This window comes from Macaca mulatta, chromosome 1, assembly GCF_049350105.2.
Source record: "Macaca mulatta isolate MMU2019108-1 chromosome 1, T2T-MMU8v2.0, whole genome shotgun sequence".
NCBI classification, from domain to species: Eukaryota; Metazoa; Chordata; class Mammalia; order Primates; family Cercopithecidae; genus Macaca; species Macaca mulatta.
Genome location: NC_133406.1, coordinates 143675712 through 143687172, shown reverse-complemented (window position 1 = coordinate 143687172; position 11461 = coordinate 143675712). Strand labels below are relative to the sequence as shown.

Below are 11461 nucleotides of genomic sequence, written 5' to 3'. Positions count from 1 at the left end.
AGATGGCTGAGCATTGTTTCAGGCAGAGAGTAAGGGGAATGGAACTCTTTGGTCCCACTCTCTTGATACCCTTTTCATTATGATCAAAATATCAAAGTACAAACTCTTGCCCAAAGAGGGGAGAAATCTCTAATTTTGACAGATCTATAATAATAATGATGAGTTTGCATCAAACTCTCCAGATAACCAAAAGTTACTCCTTATTATAGCGTGGTGTTTAACACCGAGGCTTTGACAACAAGCAGCTGAGGGTTGAAGCCCAACTCTGCCCTTCACTGTCTGTATGATTCAAGGTATGTCATTTACTTCTCTGAAGGCCAGTTTCTTTATCTATAAAATAGAGATAATAAGAAGTCTTATTTCACAGTGTTGTTATGAGGGTTAAGTAAGATAGTTTGATAGAGTGGTTAGTACAGGGAAAAAATGTTTTAAATGTGTGCTATTCTCACTCCCCTATAAATCCATAAGGGCAGTAGTATGACTCTACTGTTTGTCACTGTAATCCCAGCATAGATCCTGGTTTCATAAATACTTTTGGAATAAAGAAAAGAAGGAAAAAAAGTAAGAAGAAAGAAAAGAAGGAAGGAAGGACAGATTTGAAAAAGCAACTAGCTCTTTCCCTAAGCAGCCTGAGGTAATCTGTGAAAATGATTCGCTATTCACTTGACCCAGGGAACCCCAGGAAATCATGCAAATCAAGAGGTTCCAGTCTTCGCGTTCACTTCAAGAACACTCGTGAAACTGCCCAGGCCATCAAGGGTATGCATACACGAAAAGCCACGAAGTATCTGATGTCACTTTACAGAAACAGCGCGTACCATTCCGACATTACAATGGTGGAGATGGCAGGTGTGCCCAGGCCAAGCAGTGAGGCTGGACACAAGGTCGGTGGCCCAAAAAGAGTGCTGAATTTTTGCTGCACATGCTTAAAAATGCAGAGAGTAATGCTGAACTTAAGGGTTTAGATGTAGATTCTCTGGTCATTGAGCATATCCAAGTGAACAAAGCACCTGAGATTCACCGCCGGACCTACAGAGCTCATGGTCGGATTAACCCATACATGAGCTCTCCTTGCCACATTGAGATGGTCCTTACTGAAAAGGAACAGATTGTTCCTAAACCAGAAGAGGAGGTTGCCCAGAAGGAAAAGATATCCCAGAAGAAACTGAAGAAACAAAAACTTATGGCACAGGAGTAAATTCAGCATTAAAATAAATGTAATTAAAAGGAAAAAAAAGAAAAAAAAAAAGCAACTAATTCCAAGGCAAAAAAGTAAAAAGTGTTCAGAAATCATAAAAACCTATGTCTTGCTCCCAAAAAGTCTTTTGCAGGTCCAAGCAGTGAGTCGGGAATCTGTCCAAATTCCATCTGGTGGCACTGGCCTCTCAGCATGAGTCTTCCAAGGTAACGGCAACAAGAGAAAGGACCTCTGGAGAGCCGTGCCCAGGGAGTGACTGTATCACCCCTGTTCAGGTCCATTGGCTAGAACCCATCACATGACTGACCCAGCTGCGGGGCAGTGGGAGATGGAGTGTGCCATGCTCCAAGGGACAACAAGAGGGCCAAACACAGGCGAGCATTAGCAATATCTACCGCAGCCTGCGTCCTAGCATGCAAGTCTAAGGAAAGGCAGTTGGCAAAGGGTGTATAGGAAAACATTCTGAAAAGACACAACAAAAATAAATATGTTAAATAATCTTTATTTTCTTTACAATATTATGGGATTTTCATCTGGTGTATGATATTTTCAGGTGCATAAGAGAACTCTCAAGGAAGTATAATACAGTGTGAACGGAGTTAAAACTTTTATTCCCTCACTTTCTCTTCCTCTCTCTCTCAGATGCAGGCAAACACACATATGACAAAACACACACTGTCTATTTTTTCTGTTCAGGCAAAGTTCTCTCCATCCACGGTAACCCAGACCCTAAGAGGAGAAAGAGAGGAGAGATGCAAATGTTTGTTGATACCTAATTATTGAGAAGCATCAAGAGATATTAGAAATGAGTGGATATGTATCTCTGGCATGTTAACTGTCCTGAAAAAAAGCCTTAGTTTTCATTCCACTGGATAAACAAAGCATGTCAACTTTGACTTTGAACTACCAATTGACTTGGGCCAGATCTGTACATCTAGGACAATTAAATTATGGCAGAGTTATTCTTTTTGGTAACCTAAACACTCAATGGAGATAGCTGCACAATTAATTCACTAAAATTTGTCAGTATCCAAATCTGGGCAGAACAACCCAGATGTAATTTGCTCACAGTACATCTCGACAATGTTACATAACTTGAGCTTGTAGATTATTGGACTAGAACTAGTTCTTTCTGGGTCATAAATTTATGTGCAGTTTATCACAACTTTTAGTGCCTTAGAATTAAGGTACTGTAGTTTAATACCATGTAAAGTGTTTTAGTTAGCTTCCTATGGTGAAAAATCAACTTCCAAAGTCTCAGCAAGTTATAACAGACATGTTACACATTGGCAACTGTGGTCAACTGCTGTGGCTTTGTTTAATCTTTTCTCTCCAGGACTCAGATTAAAGGCAGGGTTGTGTTTCAGATTAGGAGCAGCTCCTTTTTGAGATATGCCATTCTTGAGAAGAGAGAAAAAAGTAAGAATGTTGCGAGAAACACACAATGCCGCTCAGATGTAGCATGAGTCATGTCCACTCAGGTCATAAGTGGCGGGCGCCTGTGGTCCCAGCTACTCGGGAGGCTGAGGAAGGAGAATGGCGTAAACCCGGGAGGCGGAGCTTGCAGTGAGCTGAGATCCGGCCACTGCGCTCCAGCCTGGGCGACAGAGCCAGACTCAGTCTCAAAAAAAAAAAAAAAAAAAAAAATTAGTCACATGGTCAATAATAGAGAAGTATACATATTCCCTTCCCTCAGGACTCACTGCAAGGTACATGGCCACCGGCAGGAAGTATAATCCTCTTATAGGAAAAGGAGGGAATATTTGTAACAATATAATCTTTCAAAATACTGAATCTTTCTCATCTTAATATCCCTAGGGCCTAGCACAGGTGTCCAATGAATATTTATTAAATTGCATTGAATATTCATTGTATCGAATGAATATATCATTTTAGCATAAGTCAGTCATCTGAAAGAACAAGTATTTTATCATTATGTCTATCACCACTATTATCATCAAATGATATTTTTTAATTAGCCATGTATACCTAGTACTTATCTGAGCATTCTACAGGTAACAATAGATTTTATTGATTACTTTTAGTAGTATAGCAATCTAAAGAGAAAAATAATGGCAAATAATTCTTAAAAAGACATTAGCATACATTTTCGTTAACACAAACTCACAATTTTCTTTTTGAAAATACTGTTAATAATGCCAATCAAATTCTGATAAAAGTAGAATTTGCTTTTCTAAAACTTGTTGGTATTTAAAATTGTATTTCTTCTGCTAGAAATATTTTGGGGGAACACCAGAAATAGTGGGTGAAGATATGAACGATTCTCTTGGACAATGGACACAGAAATTAAAAGTCATCTCAGAAATTAAAAGTCATCTCAAATTTGTTGATTCTGAAGGCAGTCACTGAAATAGTTACAGGTTGAAGTACAAAATGAAGATTGCACGCTCAGCCTGGATGAACTCAAAATATAATAAAAGTTTGGGATACATTTGAACACGGGCTGGTTATGCTGCTTTTGGATAAGCATTGAGGCAAAATGAAATTCTAAGACTCTGCCAGCCCCCTCTTAGGAATCTGGGTATAGAGGCTATGCTACAGCACATTCACTATCACAGAAATCGCTCATTTTAATTTGCATCCGTTTCAGGAGTTGGTCACGGGCAAATTCACACATCCAGAAACTAGCTTTTCCTCAAAGATACCAGTATACTACACATTACATTACAAGAATCAGGACTAATACCTTTATCCTGTAAAACAATGCAGTCCCCTCCTAATTGCAACTAGAAATTGTACCAAAGTTATCATTTGTGCTCAGTGAGTTTGCGAATTAATTCATTATGCTGTTAAAATCCCAGCGTCTCTTATCACCTGCCGCTTTAAACACTCTGGTTGCATTAACAGCGCTGCCCCGTCAGCTGCCAACTGCAGGAGCTGGAGGCAGCTAAGAAGTGAATCCTTGAACTGAGAAATTCCACCTAGGGGAGGAGACGCAGCTTTGACTTGCAAACAGGGCCCAGGAATCCAGCAGAGCTATCTGGAGAACCACCTGAATCATCGATCCATAAAACCATCATGAAAGTCAATGTCTCCTCCAGCACAGATCAGAGTGAGGCTTAGATAAAATGCTGTCGGTAATGATAACCCTGTTCTCTGACCACGGACAAGACTAAGGGATCAGTTGTGCCTTATTTTGAGGAAACCTTGTGCAAGTACTAACTTGAAAATAGCAGTCAGAAAAGCCACGCACCCCTTGTTTTGAAATCGTTTTCTACATATATGTGACTTGTACATTTAACGGTTGATGTTACCTTTGAGGAAATAAGCCAGTATTGCTGATTAAAATAATATTTATTTTCTACAGTGCCACCATAAGCCTCCTACATTTGCCTGGCTGCCAACCTATAATTAATTTGCTAGTGTGCACTGCTTGTCCCGAGATTTCCACAGAGCCACACTAGTATTTCTCATTAAAATGAATCCTGAAGGCACTTTGTTATTGTTTAGTCTCAGAGAAATATTGACAGTGGTTTTCTTTTTCCCTCCATCAACATCATTGTTTTATAAACGCTAAACGCAAAAGAATTTTTTGCACACCTTTGAAGTATTCCTTATCAATAATTCATTCAAAATCACAAAGGAGCAAAATAGCTGGGTGGTTGAAACTGTAACAATGTTAGGAAAACCACATCTGCTTTTAAATCGTCATATTATTGAGTTAAAGCTTCATTGAAGGCACAGTAACATCCACAAGCCCGTTGGTTTCTCTTTGTGCTCAATTCAGCTGTGCCTTTTAAGTCAGCTTTAGGGGCTTGTTTCACCAGCATTCCAGATGACAGCACTAGGCTGTGGGCACTCTCACCTCCATTTTTGTTTAAGATGCCTCCTGAAAGAGCAGAGCACCTGTGTCGTGCTCTGCCTCTGCCTCATATCATGGATAATTATCTCTGAATATGGAAGTTTGGTTTGCCTGATTTTTATACTATGCCCACCAGGAAGGAATTATCCCTACTCTCTGACATTCAATGCAGAGCCAAATCTATTGCCACTACTAAATAAATGTTAAATAATAAGAATCATGTGGTGCTGCTAGGAAGAATATCTGTTTAAGAAAAGAAGAAGAAAATTGAAACCTATTACACATGTGCCAGCGATATCCTCTACAGGATTCAGATATTAAACATCAGACTCTCCATTTTACTTTTAGCGTTGGATGAAAAGGCCATGCTATTTAATTATTCCAACCATAGGTTAAAGAAAACAGCCATTAGCTCTTTTGTTAAAACATTCTTCTACTCTCCTCATTGATTTGAAAGTTAATAATGCCAGTAGTTTTCTATGTCACGGCATTGAGTTTTAAAATTACTGAACCTTATTCCTGAAGTCTAAAGTGATGGTAAACCATTACAGAGAGTGCATATCACAAACTAGGATATATTTTCTTGAGATTGTTAGGCATGTTAGAGCTAATGTTATTTTAGAAACTATAAAAAGGGAAATAAAAATGTTGGCTAAGGAATCCTGCTTATAAACTAAACCTGAACAGTTATCTCTTGGCACACTCAGAAACCCATTTAAACTTTCTCTGGAGATTAAATGAACATCCTTCTGTATGTCTGCTCACTACCCAAAAGCAATGAAATCTTATTTAACTTGAGATAAATCTCTAATGTCACTTTCACCTCTCATCCACAACAAAACATAGCATTGTGCAAAATTAGTTATAGAATTAAAAACACCAATCATATTCTTATAATTTGCTTTCTTGCCCTCAACAAAATCTCTTACAGTTTTTTCTTTTTGACTTTTTAGCAATAGTCAAAACTGTCTAGCTAATTTCATTTAACTCGATTGGGAAACAAACTTTTAAGAACTTTTAGAAACTGATGGCCAAAGAAAACTAAAGCTACATCAACCTTTCACAAGTAAAGCTATAAATGAAAGCTCATCTCCTCAACTGTTTATTTAGTTCTGGGTTCTCAGCAATGGCAGATGATACTTGGGATATAGCTAATACTAGGTTTAAGAAAAGCAAGGCTTTATTCTATTTCATCATGCATAGAAACAAAAAACTGTAGAGTGCAGTGGTGTGAGCCTGTAATTCCAGCTACTGAAGAGGCTGAACCAGAAGGATTGCTTGAGTCCAGGAGTTTAGCACACTAAGACTCTAGTGCACCCGGACTCTAGTGCACTAAGCCGACTGGGTGTTCACACTAAGTTCAGCATCAATACGGTGACTTCCTAGGAGCAGGGGACCACAGTTTGCCTAAGGAGAGGTGAACAGGCCTAAGTCAGAAACTAAGCAGGTCAAAACTCCCATGCTCATTAGTAATGGGATCAGGCCTGTGAACAGCCACTGGGCTCCAGCCTGGGCAACATAATGAGACTCTGTCTCCAAAAAGAAAGAAAGAAATATAAAAAACTCAGCCAAAGATTTTACAAACTGAGAAATATGAATAGATTAACACTATATTATATTAACTCAAGAATAAGAGACTAACCAGGTGTGGTGGCTCATGCCTGTAATCCCAGTACTTTGGGAGGCCAAGGCAGGCAGATCATGAGGTCAGGAGTTCGAGACCAGCCTGACCAACATGGTGAAACCCCGTCTCTACTAAAAATACAAAAATTAGCCAGGTGTGGTGATGCACGCCTGTAATCCCAGCTACTCAGGAGGCTGAGGTAGGAGAATCGCTTGAACCCTGGAGGCGGAGGTTGCAGTGAGCCCAGATCACGCCACTGTACTCCAGCCCGGATGACAGAGTGAGACTCCATCTCAAAAAAAAAAAAAAAAGAAAAAAAGAAAACAGAACAAGAGACTAATAGTGATCCATCATAAATGGTCTACGAGGTAAGCTAAGACTAATACACCTCTCTTTTTTTATGAGATAATATTCTGGCATAGAAAGACATATATTGATCAAATTCTCTCACAATATCCTCAAAGATAATAATGTATTAAATAATTATTAGCCATTAATAATTATTAACTAATAATTATTAGTTATTAATAATAGACACTATTCATTGAATATTTACCATGTCAGGTACTATTCTAGAGGAAATTATATATATGTTATATATGTACGTGTTTGTGCTTATATGCATATAAAATCTCAGTATGTTCAACACTCCTTTGAGATTGCTATTACTCTCCCAATTTTTTAGTGAAGGAAATAAAGCTGAAAACTACTTTATAACAGCTGGGTGCAGTGGCTCACACCTGTAGTCCCAGCACTTTGGGAGTCTGCTTAGGGTCCGAGGCTCCCCCTTGCCCACATGGTGAGGTGGACGGGTGTACTTCCCTTCCTTTACCAGCTTGTCCCACTGCTTCCTGATGGTACTCAAACGTCTCATCGTTTTCTGCCAAAGTATACTCTATGAAATAATCATTTTCTATTTTGTACTCTTTCTCTGCCCAGATACCACCAATTCCATGTGCACATTCTATCCATTCTTTTTCAAAAGGATGACATCGAGCAGGAATCTTGTAGGACTGTTCAGCACTTTGGATTGTCAACCATCGATCTGTGTTAACGCGAAACCGTTTCTGCACGTCCAAGAAAGGCATGGCATTCTGATGCTCGTGCCCTTGTCTCTTCTCTGGCCGCTGCTTCAGGATGATTCTACTTTTCAAATTTTTATATGACACAAACCTGAAAATAGTTCACTAATATATTAGATTATCAAATCCATTTTGACAAAGAGCTCAACACACAAGAATAATGAACCCAAATTAGGTACATTTAATATAGACAGCGTAAAGGGGATGACTTATTTTAATCTTGGTTTCAGTAAGAAAAAAAAATTTATAGATTTTAGTTGACCACAGACCGCACAATAATTCTGCCCCCAAATTAATGATCAGAGGCCTTATTACCCAGATGGAGGAAAACAGTTCTCTCATTGTAACTGTCAGGGAATATCTACAACTTGAAAAGTCTCCAGAGCGTGAGACAGCTTGTGAGGGTGTGGAGAGGGGCCTCTTGCAGTTTTCATCTGGGTTAGAACATAGTAGGTTTCGCTGGAGAACTTTTCTGAAAGTACCCAGGCTAGGGCAGCCTCCTTCTGATAGCCCCCGCCCACCCTGGGTAGTGCCATACCTATCTGATATGATAGATCTGTTCAGAGGCATCAGCTGATGTATTTTTAAAATGCGTCCCCAGTGATTCTAGCACATTACTGTATACTTTGCATCTTATACTCCCCCAAAAGTTTCCCAGTATCCCAAGTAAAAGCCATTTATCTACCAAAGCTACAAAGCAGAAACAGATATTAAAAATTACACAGTGGGAGAAAAATGCCAATTTAGCTTTTGTATACAGTGACCACAATTGAGCAACATATTAGCTTAAATATCTTGGCATAAAATCAATAATGGAGAAACCAGGGTTTAAACATTGAAATAAAATGTTTAAAAGCTTAAAAGCTAAGATTTTTATGGCCAGACAGACTGAGAGATTTTTTTTTCTCTAAATTTCGGTATTGTTCTTTGTCAGTTTTTTGTTTTTGTTTTTGTTTTTGTTTGTTTGTTTTAGACAAGGGCTCGCTCTGTTGCCCAGGCTGGAGTGCAGTGGCACAATCATGGCTTATTGCAGCCTCAACCTCCTGGGCTTAAGCAGTCCTCCTACCTCAGCCTCCCAAGTAGCTGGGACTTCAGATGCACATCACCATGCCCAACTAATTTTTGTATTTTTAGCAGAGACGAGGTTTTGCCATCCTGAGACCAGGTTAGTCTCAAACTCCTGGGCTCAAGTGATCTGCACACTAGAATTACAAGTATGAGCCACTGCACCCAGCCCCTTTCAAGGATTTTGACCTTGGTAAGCTTAGTGAGCTCAGTGACCTCAGCTTCTCTAAACCTCAGGTTTCTCATCTGCAAAATGGGACAGTAATCATTTCTCAACTTGAATCTCACCTTCATCACTTCTAGCTGTACAGCCTTAGGTAGATGCTTAACCTCTCTGTCGTAATTTCTTCATCTCCAAAATAGCACAACAATAGTATCTACTTCATAAGGCTGTTGAGAGGAATAAATGAGCTAATATATGCAAAATATTTAAACGATGTATGGCTTACAGTTAACCTTCAATAAATCATAGCTATTATTTACTGTCTCTTCACAATGAAGACTATATAACCTGCCCTATCTATTTTACAGGACTCTTAGAAGAATCACATCATGTGGTGAATGAAGAATTACTTTCCAAACTGAAACTCCAACTGAATATTAGCTAGTATTTGTATCAGTCAAAAATGCACGAAGCTTTTGTATAAACTTACACTTAGAAATTATTATTTCTAGTTTGTGTAGTTAGCTCATTTACCAGGCATGTTTGGGCACTTGCAATGGATTCCAAAGTGATTTGATAAAAATTTTACATGTGTATTGTAAATACTTACTAGGTGACATTTATATTTTCAGGAAACTTCAGGAACAATCCAAAAGTTGTAAATTTCAAAACAATTTTTGTAATGACCTCCCTTTCAGGGCTTCAACACTGAAAGCAAACAACTGTTTCTGGTTTTGTTTCTGTTTTCCCAATCATACCTGAAATTGCTTTTAATTGACTTTACTTACTAACCTTAGAAAAAAGAAATCATTGTTTCACAGAAAGTAACCCTCTGAGATTCCAAAACCACTGCCAGCAGAGATCTTTTGCTAGCCACCATTAGCTGAAACGTTTTCTAAAACATGGCTTTGAGTTGCACTTTTAAAATCAATCTTGCTATGTTTTAAACTTCTACAATGAATTTCTCTGTGTTTGCTGTTTAATAAACAGCATTTTGAATTCATGTTCAAATTCCCTTTAGAATTTCAACAAAAAACCAACTACATTAGTTGGTTGTTTGTTTTGCTTTCTCTTCTTCTGTTTCACATACACAGTTCAAAAGCCAAAATTCCACCAATACAACTAAAATTTATGTGGGCTAATATTATCAAATTATTATACATATAGAATGGCTTTTCTAAACTTAGCAAAAAAAAAAGTCTTGTATCAAAAGCATCTTTAAAGGACTTGTTTTCATTTTTTATCATAGTTACCCAACCAATGAAAAGTAATCCTGTCTCAAAATTTATTGGATTTACTGAACTGTGTCTTCAAAGAAAAGGTTGTTTTATGAAGGAAAGGAGCTAGCTTCTCTTTTTCCTGATCAGAAGATTATCTAGTTTGAAGTGAACTGTTATGTCAAAATAAATGAGAAGCAGCAATATAAGCTAAGTGAAAACCCAGGAGACAATGCTTGCTTTGAACTGAAAGTGGAGGCAGCATTATACAATGTGTAAATGCCTGGCAAGACCATCAAACACGGGTCTCCTTCAGCGCAATGGAGCATGGTAAATTCACACCCTATTTGATAACCACCAAAGCCTCAAAAAAGGAAATTTGTTTTCAGATGCTCCAGGGTGTCAGTGATGCCCTTAATTTCACAGAAACAAACAAACAAAAAAAAGCGATGAAACAAAACTTTTTTGTTGGTTGTCAGTTGGACAAGTCCAGTTACATTGCTCAAAATTATTTCCTAGTAGATTGCAAATAATAATAATCAACTTGTCTTTGGGAAAGGAAGCAGGTATTTAACGAATATTACCATCAAAGACCTCTTAGGTGGACAATTTAAAGCAAAGAGCAATCACAAAGACTCATAAACACAAAAGGCTCATAAATACATTTTTTTTAGCCAGAGAAGGTAGTATTTGAGATGTGTGGTCTACTTTTAAAATAATTTTCACATAGTCACTCTGGGGTCACCTATTGCTGGAAAATGAAGGTTTAGACTATCTTAGATTAAAGGTGGATTGTGTCATTTAGATTTGCCAACCCTTTACTACCATAAGAATAAGTCTAGTTATTCTTGAAAAGGAAGGAAAAGAAGAGAAAAAGTCACAGCTACTCCAAATCCATATCTTCCTATAGCCCTTAAAGAGCCTGCCTTTTAAACTGCTGAAGTTAGTCGCAAAAGTTAGATCATGTGGCTTTACAAAAAATAATTTTTAAAAAGTCTTTAAAATTATCTTTCTCTTATAAAGGCAAAATGCCCATTGAAAAAAGAATCCTATGGCTCCATTCCCATAAAAAAGGAGATAGTATCCTGAATGCAGAATATATCCACTCTGAAGCTTAAACCAGAATAACTTTGAAATTTTCCCCAAATAACTTTTCAAAGAAAGAAGAAAAGCTAGAATTACATATATACTCCCCAGTAAACAAGAGAATAATCTTTCTGCTGAAGGTAAAAATACTCTGTGATTGGGTCCAATTTAAACTTGGACTTCCAACAACATTTTGGCTCCAG

At 38.0% G+C, this 11461-nt stretch overlaps 2 pseudogenes; one reads left to right on the top strand and one right to left on the bottom strand.

Annotated features, from left to right (window-relative positions):
- Positions 1-612: 612 nt before the first annotated feature.
- On the top strand, positions 613-1198 carry LOC710005 (large ribosomal subunit protein uL22 pseudogene; annotated as a pseudogene).
- A 6153-nt stretch (positions 1199-7351) lies between these two features.
- LOC100426890 (NADH dehydrogenase [ubiquinone] iron-sulfur protein 5 pseudogene) lies at positions 7352-7786 on the bottom strand (annotated as a pseudogene).
- Positions 7787-11461: the final 3675 nt, after the last annotated feature.